The sequence below is a fragment of the Homarus americanus genome, unplaced genomic scaffold (genome assembly GCF_018991925.1).
Source record: "Homarus americanus isolate GMGI-L3 unplaced genomic scaffold, GMGI_Hamer_2.0 scaffold41027, whole genome shotgun sequence".
NCBI lineage: Eukaryota > Metazoa > Arthropoda > Malacostraca > Decapoda > Nephropidae > Homarus > Homarus americanus.
This window is the reverse complement of record NW_024745073.1, coordinates 9,574,160-9,589,409: the sequence shown is the minus strand read 5'-3', so window position 1 is coordinate 9,589,409 and position 15,250 is coordinate 9,574,160. Positions and strand designations below refer to the sequence as shown.

Here is a 15,250-nt window from a genome sequence, read left to right as displayed (position 1 = left end):
TCTACACCATGAGCTCAACTGTAGTAACAAACCAAAGAAGTGGATGTGAATGGAAGATCTCTTATAATTTTACTTTACTTTATTTAGTCATTCAATTTCTTATTCTCTTAATTTAAGTGAGTCAAGATGATATAGTGCACATAGGGTATGTGTTCCAACTTACGTACTTTTCCGACTTATGATCATAAGGATGGGACTTGTGTAACCAGGACCCCTAATACTTGTTTTATGACTTATATCCATATATCATTTGACATCATCACTCTCAGATAATTTACATTGGTGTCCTATTGTCTGGTAATTTTTATATTAATTTACATACTTCAAAGGAAAATTCAACTCATACTTGACCATTAAAATTTTTTTATTTTCCACAGACAACAATTTTTTGGCCTTTGCCCAGAAAATTTTCAGAAAAATTCATCTACTATGAATAGCATTCCCCCAGCCTCTTGATACTGCCTAAAGAACTAAGAATAGAAATGGAGGATTGATCCTGAAATTCTATTTTCTGCAACCCATATCCAAGTGGCTTCTTTTAACACAGGCTGCCTACTGTTAGTTCTAGTTCCCCAGACAACTCCCAAACAATGGCAATTAGCTGGGAAGTGAAGTCAAAATGATGAACTGACCTGGATCAAGAGAAGGCAGGCACTTAAGTCAGGTGGAAAGTGTGCTGATTAGGCAGATGTGTCCAAAATACCTGTTGTCTCTAGTGGACAATTGTTACAGTACACCTGATCTTCCTTATGAGTGTGAGGAGGGAAGAGGCAACTGGTTCACCCCAGAAGTTAATAGATTAACCTTCATTAACAGAAATGGGAGATGTCTTAGAACACAGAAGCTCCCAATAAACAGCCTGTATAATAAGATGCTGCCTGATGGTAGGCCTAAACCAGAAAAAATATGAATGTCTGTCAAACATTCAAAGTGAATACAAAGTACTACAGAGGAATTTGCCATTTGTAACACCTATGATATGTGTTCCATTGTGCTATCCTCTTTATCCTTTTGACAATGTTTTTTACTGTGTAGTTTTAATGAACCATAGTCTCTGCACTTATAATCACACTTGTCACATTTATAAGGTTTTTCACGGTATGTATTCTCATGTGTCTCTTGAGTGCTTCACTGTAACTAGTCTTGTATGAGCAAACATTACAGTTATATGGCTTCTCTCCTGTATGAATTCTCATATGTTTGGTAAGGTTACTCCTCCATTGAAAGACCTTCTTACAGTCAGGACATACAAACCCAATATCAGTTACCCCTCATTACTTGCTTCTTTTCTGCTGGGTCTCCGCTTCCTGGATCAATGGTCTCTTTCCACTTAACACCTTCAGTAGACTGCTTTCCTCTCTGAAATGGCAATAATGCAAAATTAGAAGAAGATAATGGTTTGTTTCAGAAGATGATAGCTTTAAAATGTATTGGATCTACATTAATATTATAGAAAATAAAACACCCGACAGTATACTGCATAACGCATGAAGTGCTTGATCTAGTTCACACACATTGTATAATGTTCTTTGCAGATTCCTCCATTGTGTTATCTTTCACATCAACAGATTCTATTTTTTTCATTCTTATCTCTGGTCTCATGCAGAGCTGCTTAACTGTAGAAATACTGTAATGTATATCTTACTCTTAAGGCCAACGAGGGCAAGGATAATCTTAGCAGTGAAACCCTCAGAACCGAGATATCCTAAACTAGGAAAGTACAGTGCAACATAATTTAATTACTGAGCAAAACAAGCCATTATCTTTCAATATGTTTACACTTACATTATCAGGAGTGTTGCTGCCTATGAAGACTTTCAGCATAGAATTGATATCAGCACTCGAACTTTGGGATAGGCATCTGTACCAGGGTTTGCATCCATTTCTCTGTTGTGCGAGTTCTTATTTGCACATAAATCATAACCATCCGACGCCGAATGTGATTTTTGATAATGTGAGTAGTTGTTGGTCATGTCTTGTGTGTCTGACTCTTCATACTCAATAGGTTCTTCTTTTAGCGTAAAACTTTCACTGCTTTTCCTTCTTTTTTTATTTACAACCAGACTTATTTTTACTATTGTTTATATTATTTTCCAAATTGTTTCTACACAACTTCTTTGTAAATTTGTACACCTCCTTCTGTTCTACCTTCTCCCCATTCACATTTTGCTCTTCATTAAAATCACATGGAACTGCCAGCCCTCGAATCAACAGGATCTCAGCAGCATTTACTAACTCTGCTAGATCACTTTGGGGTACAACAACTTCTCCGAAATACATAAAGTGAGGAGGAGACAAGTTCTCTGTGCTGCACATCAGGAAGAAATGGAACCTTGATGGGGAACATCTATCAACAGTTTTTGAAAATATTCACTGCAAGCTGATAGAATAAACTTGTGCACCCAGACTTCACGGCCTTCACATTCAAGTCTAACATCTGTAAAAATCTCCTGAAAGAAGAGTACAAACACGTTAGGTACAGTAATATAACATGCAGTAATTTTACATCATTCATCAGGTCGTCCTATCAAGTTACTCATAATAACCATTTTGTGAATTCATCAAGTGAAAATTGGTACAGTAATATGTATCCCCGATAGCTGAAATCTTTGATCCCCGGAACTTTGCATTACAGTACAGTCATGGCGGTTAACGTCCGATCGCATATACGTCCGTTCCCCCGCCCCCAACCAAAAAAAATCAGCGCCTGCTGGACCACCACTCCCTGACGGAGACACGATGATCCTCCCCATACTGGTCAGATATTATGTGTTAAAGGAATATGCTTCCTTCCTTAGGCTTTAGTAAGCATTTTCCTCCAGGTGTAATGTTAACCTACATCTATTGAGGATAAAATCTTTCACCTACAAACTGACAATAACACATTTGCTGTAATCAGACATATCTAGTTGCCTCAACAATTTGCAACCCCAGTTGCAATTGCAACCCCAAGTTTGTTTCAGAATAACTTCAAGTCTCTGGTGCACTCTAAGATTAGAGAGAAAAGAAAGAGGACTCAGGCGTCCTGTGAGCAGGACTCGTATGATGGGGACCAAATAAAAAAACGCATAGCTACATGTTTTGTGGACTACAGTATTAAGCATACACTTTTTTTCATTACTTTTGGCAATAAACCTGCATAACACTGTGTATTTATGATATTTACCATAACATTATATATATATTTAGTGGGTCTAAATGGTGCGTAAAATAGGAAACTTGGGGAGTTGGAGTCTTGGGTGCCTGGAATTGAGCAGAGAATGATCCCGTAGGTTCTGTGCTACCGTTATCCCAGCGTTCTTACGTTATCACGCACTCGGCGGGGAGTCCCCAATTAGGCGATGATAACCAGGGATGACCTGTACTGTACTGTATATACTTGTGACACTGGCCAGTTGCTTCTGGTGTATGGTACAGGGGTGCCAAGTGGCTTAGCTAGATCCCTTCTATCAAAGAATAAACAATTGAAATTGAATTACCGTCAACTTGTTTTATGGGGTGTTCAAATAAGTACTATCTTACAAGAATCCTGTGACATAAGTTATATTCACCAGGTCGTTTGGGTGTGTAGAAATTATGAGAAGAAACTAAAATCGCTCCTAAGTAATGATAAATAAACACATGGGTCTTCAGTTCCAACTGTCAAATCTTCCTAAAATAATAAAGAACACTCTGTCTGCCTCTCCTCCCCCGCCCCCTCTTCCACATTCCTCCTCTTCTGACAAAAAAGATTGGTGATTTCTTTATGTTTTTATCTTATATAATATCTCTCGAGACTAAAGGATTTGTAATATAATTTTTTGTAAATCCTTGTACCAAGACAGAGATTAATTTAGTATGGCATATAAACTTGAATATAAAATACATTTTTAACACACTGTAATACACATTTATAAAAGTTTTCAATATATTTTTTTGATGAATTTACATAAATTTCTTTATTTTTCATCCATTTAAATTTTACACCATACTAAAAAGCGTAAAAGAAATGGTATTTTGAATTACTAAAAGCTTGGGCGTTCTTGTACTAATTTGTTGATTACTGTGCTAAAATTGTTGTGCTCTGGTCACAATTACAACATGTTTATATTCAAATAAATCAGTATCTTACAAGTCAGCAATGGTAATTATATTCTCTAGGTCCATATCACTGGCATTTTAAAATGAGAGAAGCTTAGTGGGACTGTTAAATAAACACACACAGACCTTCGGCTCAAACCCCAACGTCTCACCTCAACCCCCTCCCCCACCACCCCTCGCTGGCTGGCTGACAAGTCCCCTCTCCCAACCCAGGGTTTTAAACACAGTTTCTCTTCCTATATAATATCTCAGACTGGTGGGAACATAATTGCATTGCTGGGATCCCTTGCAAGACAGCCAATAATTTTAAGCCATAAGCAATCTTCTCTTTGTAAAATAATTTTTTTTGACACACATTTGAGTATGTGTACCCAGTACTGTGAATACATTTTATAAAGGATTTTCCTACTGCTTATTTTGGGTGGAGTTACATAGATTTCTTCATTTATTTTGCATTTCATTTACATGCACACACTAAAAAATGTAACAAGAAATAATGGCGCAATTCTAAGCTTGAGGAGGCGTTCTTGTACTAATTTGATTCACGGTACTAAAATTGTTTTGTCCGAGGTGCAAAATTACAGCATGTGTTTATATTCAAATTAATCGGTATGTTTACAAAAGACCGGCAATGCCAATATATACCAGTCATTCTGGCGCATAAGAAGCTTAGTGCATAAGAACTGATAAATATACAACGTTAGACCTTGGCCTCACGGCAGCTGTCAAACCCTCCCCTACCGCCCCTCGCTTAGCTCCCTCCTCTCCCCCATCTGCCCGGCGTTTGCTGGAATCTGTAAAACAGTGAATAATTTTAATATAAATGTCATGTATTTTGCACAAGAGATAAAAATTAATCACCTGTATCACATTACATTAGTGATTTAGAATACGTATATAGTATTCCACATACACCTAAGTATAAATACAAAGTTTATGTGATGATCGGACAACGTCCATTTAGGTTAATGTCGCGTTTAAACGATATCTAGGACCTAACGGCATGACTGTACTCGGAAAATCGAATTTTAACATTTCAAAAAATTCTGGGAAAAACCTCTCTATTCCAAGCATTTGAATGAATTTCTGAGCGATTGCATCATGTACCAACATGTGCCAAGCTCATGGGAGGTAGTTGAGAGTGTTCATATTACGTTGTACTACTGTCATGTGACTGTATGGGATGTCTATGATTTTTTTTTCTTATAATTTTTTCACGGGATTAGCCCACCCGAGTCTGGGGCAAAAATGTAACAATAATAATAATAATAATAATTAGTTCATAGTAAATAAAATTTATAATAAAAAATATAAAATTGAATAACAATAATAACAACACTGATGATAATAATAATAATATTAATAATAATAACAATAATAATAAAGAACCATAAAGAAATAATAATAAAAAAATCAATACAGTATAAGTCCAAAAATCCGGATGCCAGGAATCCGAACCACCCGAGAATCCGGACTTGACTCAAACTTTTTAAATTTAGCGGGCTTTTGTGGGTTATGTGAATGAATGGAGTTGCTTTAAAAAATTAATTTACATAATTCGAATAATAGTAATTGTAAATTATAGGTAACTAATTTTGTTAGTTTGTAATTAGCGAACTGAAATGTAAAATTTGAGGCACTATAATCTTTTGTGTGTATGTGTGCATGTGTGAATGCCACAGCTGCACAGCGACAACAAACGACCACCACGATCGCCACTTTAAAACAAGCAATCAAACTGTGACAACGTATGTAATTTTGAGTCCCTACTCTTTCCATGTACAGAGTACAAGCCCATAATAATGGCCCTAAGTAGATAAATTTCGTTGTGTGAAGAAAGAACACATTGTTGGTGACAAACTTAGTAATTAAGAAACTAGAATGTAATGTGAGCAATGCTGTTCTAATGGAAACATACAACATTGGAAAGTCTACAATTTATGATATAAAAAAAAAGGCAAAATAAAATTCTAGAATTCACAGCTTCTTCTGAGCCTTACATTAAAATTGCTGAAAGAAAAAGTTTACATTGGCCCAAATTAGAAAATCTTGATAAAGTGTTGCATGAATGGTTTTTGTTAAAAAGCGATCAGAAGGTATGTCAAACTTCTGGCCGATGCTTATTGCCAAAACAGAGTCTTAAGAACAAATGAACATTGAATCAGAGTGCGCATTTAGTGATGGATGGCTTAGGAATTTCAAGACTTGTCATGGTATTAGACAGTTTGTTTACATTTTGTCTAGTGTTGACTTTATTTTTCTTTAAAACTGCTCGTTTTGATAAATGAAGCATGCTTTATTTGCTAATGAATAAACTATCAAAATGTACCTGTTCATCTCTTCTTTATTCCTCCTTAAATTTTAATTTTAAAAGTACTGCCTGAGAATCCGGAAAATCCGAAAATCCGGACCGACCCAATCCCCAAGCAGTCCGGATTTTTGGACTTCTACTGTAGTGAGAAACAATATATGTCTGGTTGATGTACGGTGTCTCACAGTCTATCTCCTCAAACTTTTGCATCACGCTTTCACTATTTTTTGCATGATCTGTGTTGTGCAGTATTACTGTACCAGGATACACTCAGCCAAGAATATCATTAAAGCAGTTTTAAGGTGTAAAAAGTGATTACAGTTACGTATATGGCACCGTACATTCAGTAAGTGTTCAAGTACCGTACCAACAGTACTACTGTATAAAGCAGAGTGGACAGTGTATGTCTGCTTTAAGTTAGTGTGTAGAGGGTGTATGTACATTATACAGTGTGTGTATAATCGCTCCTTCATGGAAGGCGGAGAGTGACAGCAACATCTGCTACAGTACAGTAGATTGTACAAGACAAAGGCAGGCCATCCTGCATCACCATATCACCATTTGGCCTGCCTGTATCACAAGCTCAAGATTACAGCATCGGCTGGTGAGTACAGTAGTATTGTATACTGTATAGTGGTATATTTTGTTTACATTATACTGCACATGTTTTCATAAATAAATACCACTCTGTGTCTCTCCTCGCCAGATGTGTAATTTAGACATAGAAACATTAATCAATGCCTGGAAAAAATTCCGTAGATGTGCGATTTTTTCTGGGGATAGGAAAATTTCTCTCAATACCTGGAAAAGCCTTAAATCTGGCTAACAGGGATATAACTGTGTTAATTAATTTTGCGTTTTAATATCTTTCCTTCAAACCCAATCCAGTGTGGGGTGGATCAAGAGGCATAAAAACATCAGTGTGGAAGAAATGGTCCAAAGTGTAATTCTCTAAGTATCAAACAGCCAGTAACAATGCTTGGAATACTAAATGAATATATCTGAATGATTATTTGGCTTTCCTATAAATATTGCACCTGAGAAATTATTATTTTAGGAATAACCTACATTAAAATTATGTATGAACCAAATATTTAATATATTATATATAAAACAAGCCATAAAAAACTATCTAGACTGACAAATAATATTTTGTATCCATGACTTCAATATTGTATAGTACTGTATTGACATAATACTAACAGACAAATGTTAAAAATGTGATGTAATTCCTGTTTTCACTCTTACTTCGTTAAGTGTTAGAGGGAATATATCTGGCTAGGAACATCACATTAGCCATAAAATGTTTTGAATTTCATGTAATTGCTGTGATTATCAGCTATTACAAATCCCTGATTTTTATTTTTTTAAATACTGTACATTGTTACATAAATTGCATATCAACAAATGTGTATGAGTAATGCTGGAAAAATGCAACAAAAGTTATGTGAAATTCCTAAAGCATTTTGAGAACTATACAAAATCATTTTCTTTAATGATTTAGCTGCAGTATTAAACCATGACCATTATGGCCCTTCTACTTAATACAGTATTGTAAAGCTAAACCTTGTTTTATGTTATAGTTGTTGCCTGTTTCCTGTACTGTACCTTCTTGTATATCTCCTTAATAGCCTGGAGAAGCACAGAATGGTGATGGTCCCACTTTACTGACACTGATTCCGACTCCTTATCAGCCATTCTCAGCTCTGCAAGAAGAGGAAGAAAGAATATAATTTCAAGCATTTCATCACAACAACTGCAAAATTAATCTAACCTGCTAATCTACTTGTACTGACATGATACACCCAATTTTTATCCTTTTTCTTACCCATTTACTCAGTACAGTGGCCCCTCCATTAACGAACTCAATCCGTTCCAGAAGGTCGTTCGTTAGCAAAACGATGGATTAACCCGAAACCATTGTTTCAATGGGTTTTTGGGTATTGGTTCCAGCTCACCAAAATTTTCAAATTTTCTAACTTCAACAAAAATGGCGGAAAAATTTACTTACTTTGAGGTGTGTATGTAGAAAGGCTCCTGGATGATGATGTGTGCATTTAGCAGAGTGGGAATTTTGGGAGGAGAAGGGAGAAGAAGTGGAGGGAGGTGGGAGGCTTGTGCACTGTGGAAGGTGAGAGTCACCTTCCGCCAGAAATGTCAGGAACTGGACAGTTCTCTGTAGTCCTCTCTCCTTCTTGAAGTGGAGAGAGCTGAGGGCTAGCATCTTGTTCCCTCTGCCTTTTTGCTGAAAAAAGTGTCAGTGTGGTCTGTGGGGCATCTGTCATCCTGCAACTTTATGTTTAAAGAAGGAGACCACTGAGTCCTCAACATGACACAAAGTTAGTTCAGTTTTTCCCACTTGGGTGCTTTGACAGTTCTGAACTTCTCTGATGTGGTAAATCACATCCTTTTCAACTGTTTTAGCTGACGCATATCAGTCATCACTTTCAATTTCACTACTCCACCACTGTCAGCCTCTACCCGTAACATCTCATCCAGTTCCTTCAAGTCATCAAGATGATTCCTCCTCGCAGAGACATCACAATCTTCCCATCCTTCTCCTCCCACTTGAGGCCCAGCCAGGCTGACCAATGGACACCAATCTCCTGGTCAACTCTCTGTATCCTCCATTCCTCAAAATCATGGACTACTGATGGCACAATTATTTCCATGAAGAATTGGGGACTATTGAGAACTTCTTGCCATGATGACGTCAATTTTACAGCCTCCAGGGCGTTGAATTGTAGCTCTTCCAAAGACATTTCAGCGTTAGTTCAGGATCAGCGGAAGTTGCTGTTGACACCTCTAAACTTTTCTTCATATTTTGCGCTTCTTGAAGTTGCTGATTATTCTGGTCCATTAAAAGCTGTATGAGGCGTGTAGTGTTTGGGCAAAAACAACACTTTCTGAGTCAAATTGATACTCAAATTTCTGCTTAAAGGTCAAGGAGTCATGATCAGGAGCAACCTCCGCCGAGGAGAGCTTGCCTTTAAAGAAGTTTATTGGTTAGGTAGCTCTTGACAGAAGGGCAAACACATCAACAGCCCATTCATTAAAGAACTGTATATGCCTTACGGTTGGACTTACAATAAACTCCAAGCATTGTTCTTACCACTTTATTTGGCAAGACACCTGTGGGTTTTCCAGAGTGGTAGACAAACATAAACCAGTCGGAGAAATCTGAAACGTTAACCAAGCAGTAAGTGAAGACGGTCTTTTTGGGTTTATGCGGGTAAAAGAGGCTTCATCTTTGGTGATGAATGTTCTTTGGGCATCTTTTCAGGAACAACAGTTTCGTCCATTGAACACTTGCTGTGGAAGATAATTTTCTTCTTCCATCAGTTTTTCCAAATTCAACTAAACTTTGCTGCCCCTTTCTTTATCAGCACTGCTTGGCTTCACCATGCCTAACAACGCCGTCTCTTCTTTACTGTAGAATTTTTTCGAACCAGCCTTTGCTGGCCCTAAAATCTTCACAAATGAAATCACCAGAAATTGAATCACCTTTCATCTGTTTTCCTAATCCAGATGATAGGCGATAACCTCTCAGTTTCTACGATTGAGGATCTACTTTTTAAACACTCTTGTAGATTTGTCTCTAGCGTTCACTTCCTTAAATTTATGTCTTTTTGTGCAAGAATTATGGAAACACAATTGATGCTGACATGCCATATTCTTTGCATAAGCGCATTGATTTAATACCTTGTTCGTGTTTTTTATTATTTCCTGCTTTAGTTGGTTCCAGAAATCGCTTTCTTCTTGATCTCTTAGGCCCCATGCTGGATTCAAACAATGTGTTTTCAAAAGTTAAACTAGCTGTAAATAAAGATATTTTCTTTTGAAAATAACACTGCACTGCACTATATATTGTCAATATGTAAAATAATTTTCAAAATGACCAATAATTTGCTTTGAAACTTTAGAAAAAAAGCGTTTAGTTGAAGGTCTCAAGCAGATGTTACCTCGAAGTGAAAACAGAGAGACTAACGCTGTTTGCTGTGTTAAGAGGCTGGATGCAGCGCATTAAACTAGTCCTCTGCAGCCAATTTTATGTTCAATAATTGACAAAAATATTTAAAAATTGAATATTAAACTTTATTGAATAAGGCATAAACTTCTTGATATTTACTAAAAACGTGAAATTTAAGCCCCTAGAACGATTAATGTATTGGCGGACTGATGCTAAAAGTAGTTTGCCCGGTCAGTGCAAACATGTTGGTCCGGTTAAATGAAAGTTAGATTAGCGAAATTTTTTCGTTAACCGGAAGGTGAAGATCATATGGAAGGAGTTAGATTAATCGAAATTCACGTTAACGTTAACGGTGTTAGTTAAGCGAGGTCACTGTATACTAATATTAAAAATGTGCCCAAAGTAGAGAACCTCTTACACATTACAGTATTGTACATACAGCCGACATTACTCAGCTGAGCATTCTTACTATATACTGTAACTTTTCCTCTTTACCATTGATTAGCTTGTTAGCCACTTGGGCACCCCACTAGGGGTCACATCTTCACACCTTCAGGTTAAAGAAGCCATAAGGGTTAGGATTCAGAAAAAGGTTGACCACAGAACTTTGTGTTTATATTTACACAGTGGTCCCTCGGTTAATGAATTACCTTCCATAAGAATATTCAATTCGGTTAACGAACAAAAATCAGGTTAACGAAATTCTTACGAAAATGTTTCAACATGCTTTGGCTTGCTCATCAGCTGGAAGATTAGTCGGCCAATACAGAAATCGGTTCTAGGGCTTACATTTGTTAAAATTGGAGTAAATATCAAGAAGGTTGTACTATTCAATAATTTTCCAAGTTTTATATTAATTTTTAGTCATTTTAACACTTATTTAACATAATTGCAGTACAGGAACTAGTTTTTGGTGTAGCACAGCCACTTCACTCACCAAAGGCCTCAGCAGTATCTCTGTTCAGTGGAGGAAACATCTTTCGTGGCTCTCTTGAACACAGAGTATTTTACGTTTTTAGTACAATTATTGATCATTCTGAAATTTATTTAACATATTGACAATATAATTAGTTCAGTGTTGATTTAAATAAAATAATTGAATTACACCTAGTGAACTTAAAATTTTATGGGTGAAGCAGGCATCAAGCATGGGGTGATTTCTCCCCCCCCACTTCTTCTTCTCCTTCTCCTCCACTCCCACTTCTAATTCCCATCATCATCAACCAGGAGCCTACATACACACCTCAAAGTAAGTGTACTGTGTACTTTACTGCATTTTTTTTTTTACTTTGTATGTAATTTTCGGTGAGCTGGAACCAATTACCCAAAATCCCATTGAAACAATGGTTTCGGTTAACGAACAACCTTCTGGAACGAATTGTGTTCGTTAACGAGGACCACTGTATAGGTAGATAAAGCAAAAAAAAAGTATTCTATTACGTTTCAGTCAAAATTTATATTTCTCAAGTATTTTGGACTTAACAATTTCACAGAAAAACTTGCCATACATTTTGGCAGGAGACACTGTTTATATCTGACTCACATGAGTATGATCCGCTAATCAGCGTTGCTCTCGGTGTCACGTGATACTCCTGTGCATCCTCCGATTTTTTTATTTTAGTTGGCTAGTCACATGAAGGCTTCTCTCTGTATGGGTGTTCTATCTCAGCCCAAATCATTCATCGTCTATTTGAAAATGAAGCTGCTACCAGTGACATCTCTTAAGGCTCATGGTACAGTATTCTGCCAACCTTGTGAAGTGCTACAGGTATTCATATGCAAAATATAGAATGATTGTGGAAGGATATACAGTACTCGTAAAGAGTTTGTTGCTTAATGGTAGCTATAAGAAGGAACATGTTCCAAGCCGAATACCTGTACAACAATCACAAAACTCCACCACTTGTTCCTACAGTAACATCACTTTATCCTCTGGCATCTCTTAATTAAGGTAAGATTTTTACACAATGGAGGGTCCAGGGGGAGGGGGGGGGGCAGGTTAGGTTAGGTCAGGTCCTGCTGGTGTGTCTGGTTAGGAGGTTTCGTTAGGTTTCATTTTGTCAGTTTTGCGTATTTTAACCCCACAAATGCCCATTTTGTGCAACCAATATTGTTGGTAATTAGGGGATCAAATATACATAAAGGCTCATTATCAATGGAAATGAGGGTCAGATTCACGTGAAGCACCACAAAATACACGATAATTTTTTTTTTTTTTTAAGTTTCTGTGGTTGACCTTTTCCGAATCTTTACTGCAATAAGTTCAGAAATTTGTCAGGGCAAACTTTTTTGGAGTGTGAGTTAAAAACTCTTGGAATAATTTGGCAGAGAGTGTTGTAACAGCACCAAGTGTAGGCTCTTTCAAGACCAGACTTGACCAACACTGGTGCAGGTACAGATACATACTGGAGCTAGTACAGGTCAACAATGTGTAACAGAGATGTGACTGACTGATCAAGATTCGGTATTATTTTACTTTAGGACATAGCGCACCCGAAATTTATAAACTATTGAAACATTTAGACCTGACCTATTCTGAGCATTTTGAACCCCATATACCATACTGTAGTGTAAACCAGGCAGAAATGGATAACAGCGACACAATCGAATTTAATTGATTTTACGTAGTTTTCAGTCTTCGTCTGTGAGGAAATGTTATCGGCGCATCACGCATGCACAATATTGACTGACGTCATCCAGTCGTGACCAATGATGTATCGATATTATCAAGCGAATTTTTTTCGACCAATCGCATTTGATTTTTTCAAAGGAAGCAGTCTGGGTACGATTTTAATTTCGTTAACCAGTCTCACAATGGAGGTGGGTTGTCATTTGTGCTCCTACGATTATTTTAATTTTATTGCTAACTTTTACGAGAAAGGCGACCATTCTATCCAATTCTTACGTATCCCATGTCCTTCCACGTTTAACTAAGGTATTGTACTTTCGGACATGGTACGCTCCAAAGTTTTAAACTACTGAAACAGTTAGGTTAGTTTAAGCTAGACCTACCGGAGGTCCAGGGGCAAAGCCCTCTGCTTGGGGGTTAGGTTAGGTTTTGTGAAGTTTGATGACTCGTTTTCTCCCCCACCCAAAAACCCTGATTTCCCAGGCTCTCCCCCATTGTTGTTAGGGGAGCACAAACTAGCATTTTCTGCCAAAAATGAAGTTCAGATTCGTTTAAAACTCACCAAAATACAATGGAAAAATATATTGGTCAACCCCAAAGGACTCTTGTCCTAAAGTAAAAATTTACCCAAGATACTAACAGAAATGAAAAGGATAAAGTATAGAAGTCAAGTTAAATCAAAGGTTCAAGAAAAGGTTACTAACAAAACTGGATGAAGGGAACAAAATTTTCTCTATAATATTATATGTAAATGAAGCTAGTTCTGAAGATATGCCCATCTGTGCCTTAAAACTAATGCCTGTATCACCAGGGACCATAAACTATGAGCTGTCAGCAGTGAAAACCTGACACAATAGAGAACCTCTACATTACTTCCTTGTAAACCTTCTCCAATGAGTGTACTTAATAAACTTGGTAACATTTTAGTTTCGGCCATTCCTATGTTTTTCCTACTTTTTTTTTTACATATTTTAAATGGTTTTGATATGATCTGATCTAACCTAACCTAGCCACAGAACCCTGGAGCCATAACTAACCTAACCTAGCCACAGAACCCTGCAGCCATAACTAACCTAACCTAACTTCCTAAGATTCCCCGGATAAGTGAAACTAAAATAGAGTAATACCCAAAACTTAATAAATACCTTCTATCCATCGCTTACATGAAACAGTATCTAAAAATAATGAAAGGCCACAATTTAAGACATTAAGATACAGCTCTTACAGATCTTTTCAAACAACTCTCTCCCAGTTACATTTTCATTGGCGTACCACTAATTTACCTGTTATAAGTATACAAATGCAATATTGAGCCTTTAAATGCCTAAATATGAACAAGGAAGTGGAGGTGTTCCTTACCTGGGTGTAGAAGGGACGCTAAGATAAAGGGTACGATAAGAAGGTCGTTTACTTCACAAACACCCAAATATTTTTTTCTTAATATTACTTTACCAAAAACAAATTTATCTTTAATTGATTCATGTAAAGACAGATCACACTATATGTTGTTTTTCAGTGTTTGTTGGTTTACTGCAAACTGACACCTAGCTTAAACTGCTTTATTAAATTCTGCTGCCGTTTTGATTCAAATATAAAAACCAAATAAAAAAAAATATTGCAGTTCGGTATAAGTGAATAGGATAAAGATAGGATACATGATAAAAAAACATATTACAAGTAGTAGGTACATATTTAACACAGTAAATTTTAATGTTAGAAATATGCGACTTAGTGATGAAAGGGAGTGAATAATTTACTTTAAATGGAGTGACGGATACACAGGTGTTAAAGATGGAAATAGGTATTGACACAGGTTAAATGTCCTATGTTCTTATGTATGAAAATCCAGAATGACCATTAACAAGGCCACACTATTATCTGAAAAGCTCATCCTTTTAGGGTGTTCACGGCGTCTAGAAGACCAGCCGGGTTCAATATCTCCAGACTCACTCCTTTGTTTGCTACATTATTATTAGTTTTATTATTGTCATTATTATTACTTTTACTTTTATCCTTACTAGCCAATCCGCGTACAGCATGACATACATGGCATAAATGCTAGTGACAGGGGGGAAGGAGGTTCAGGGGAAGGATAAAGAGAGGATTGAAGTGAATTTTAGAGGGAGAGGAAAGGTGCAGTGGCTAAACACAGCTTGCGTTATTTTGGGTTTTAAGTTAGAGGCAGCAGCAACCTGCGTGGACGCGGCGAGGAGGGGGCAGGTACCCAGAGTCAGGTCAAACGTCAGGTGCATGTCGGGTT

General features: G+C 37.0%; 1 long non-coding RNA gene across 2 annotated transcripts; it reads right to left on the bottom strand.

The window, feature by feature from the left end:
* Positions 1 to 346: 346 nt before the first annotated feature.
* LOC121878420 lies at positions 347 to 14,453 on the bottom strand. 2 transcript variants are annotated; one of them, XR_006091149.1, is made up of 4 exons: positions 14,350 to 14,453; positions 8,000 to 8,097; positions 1,786 to 2,450; positions 347 to 1,359 (listed from the first exon to the last, which is right to left on the bottom strand). It is a non-coding gene; the product is annotated as an uncharacterized LOC121878420 (long non-coding RNA). The 2 variants fall into 2 exon arrangements; XR_006091150.1 differs by lacking the exon at positions 14,350 to 14,453 and adding an exon at positions 11,905 to 12,247.
* Positions 14,454 to 15,250: the final 797 nt, after the last annotated feature.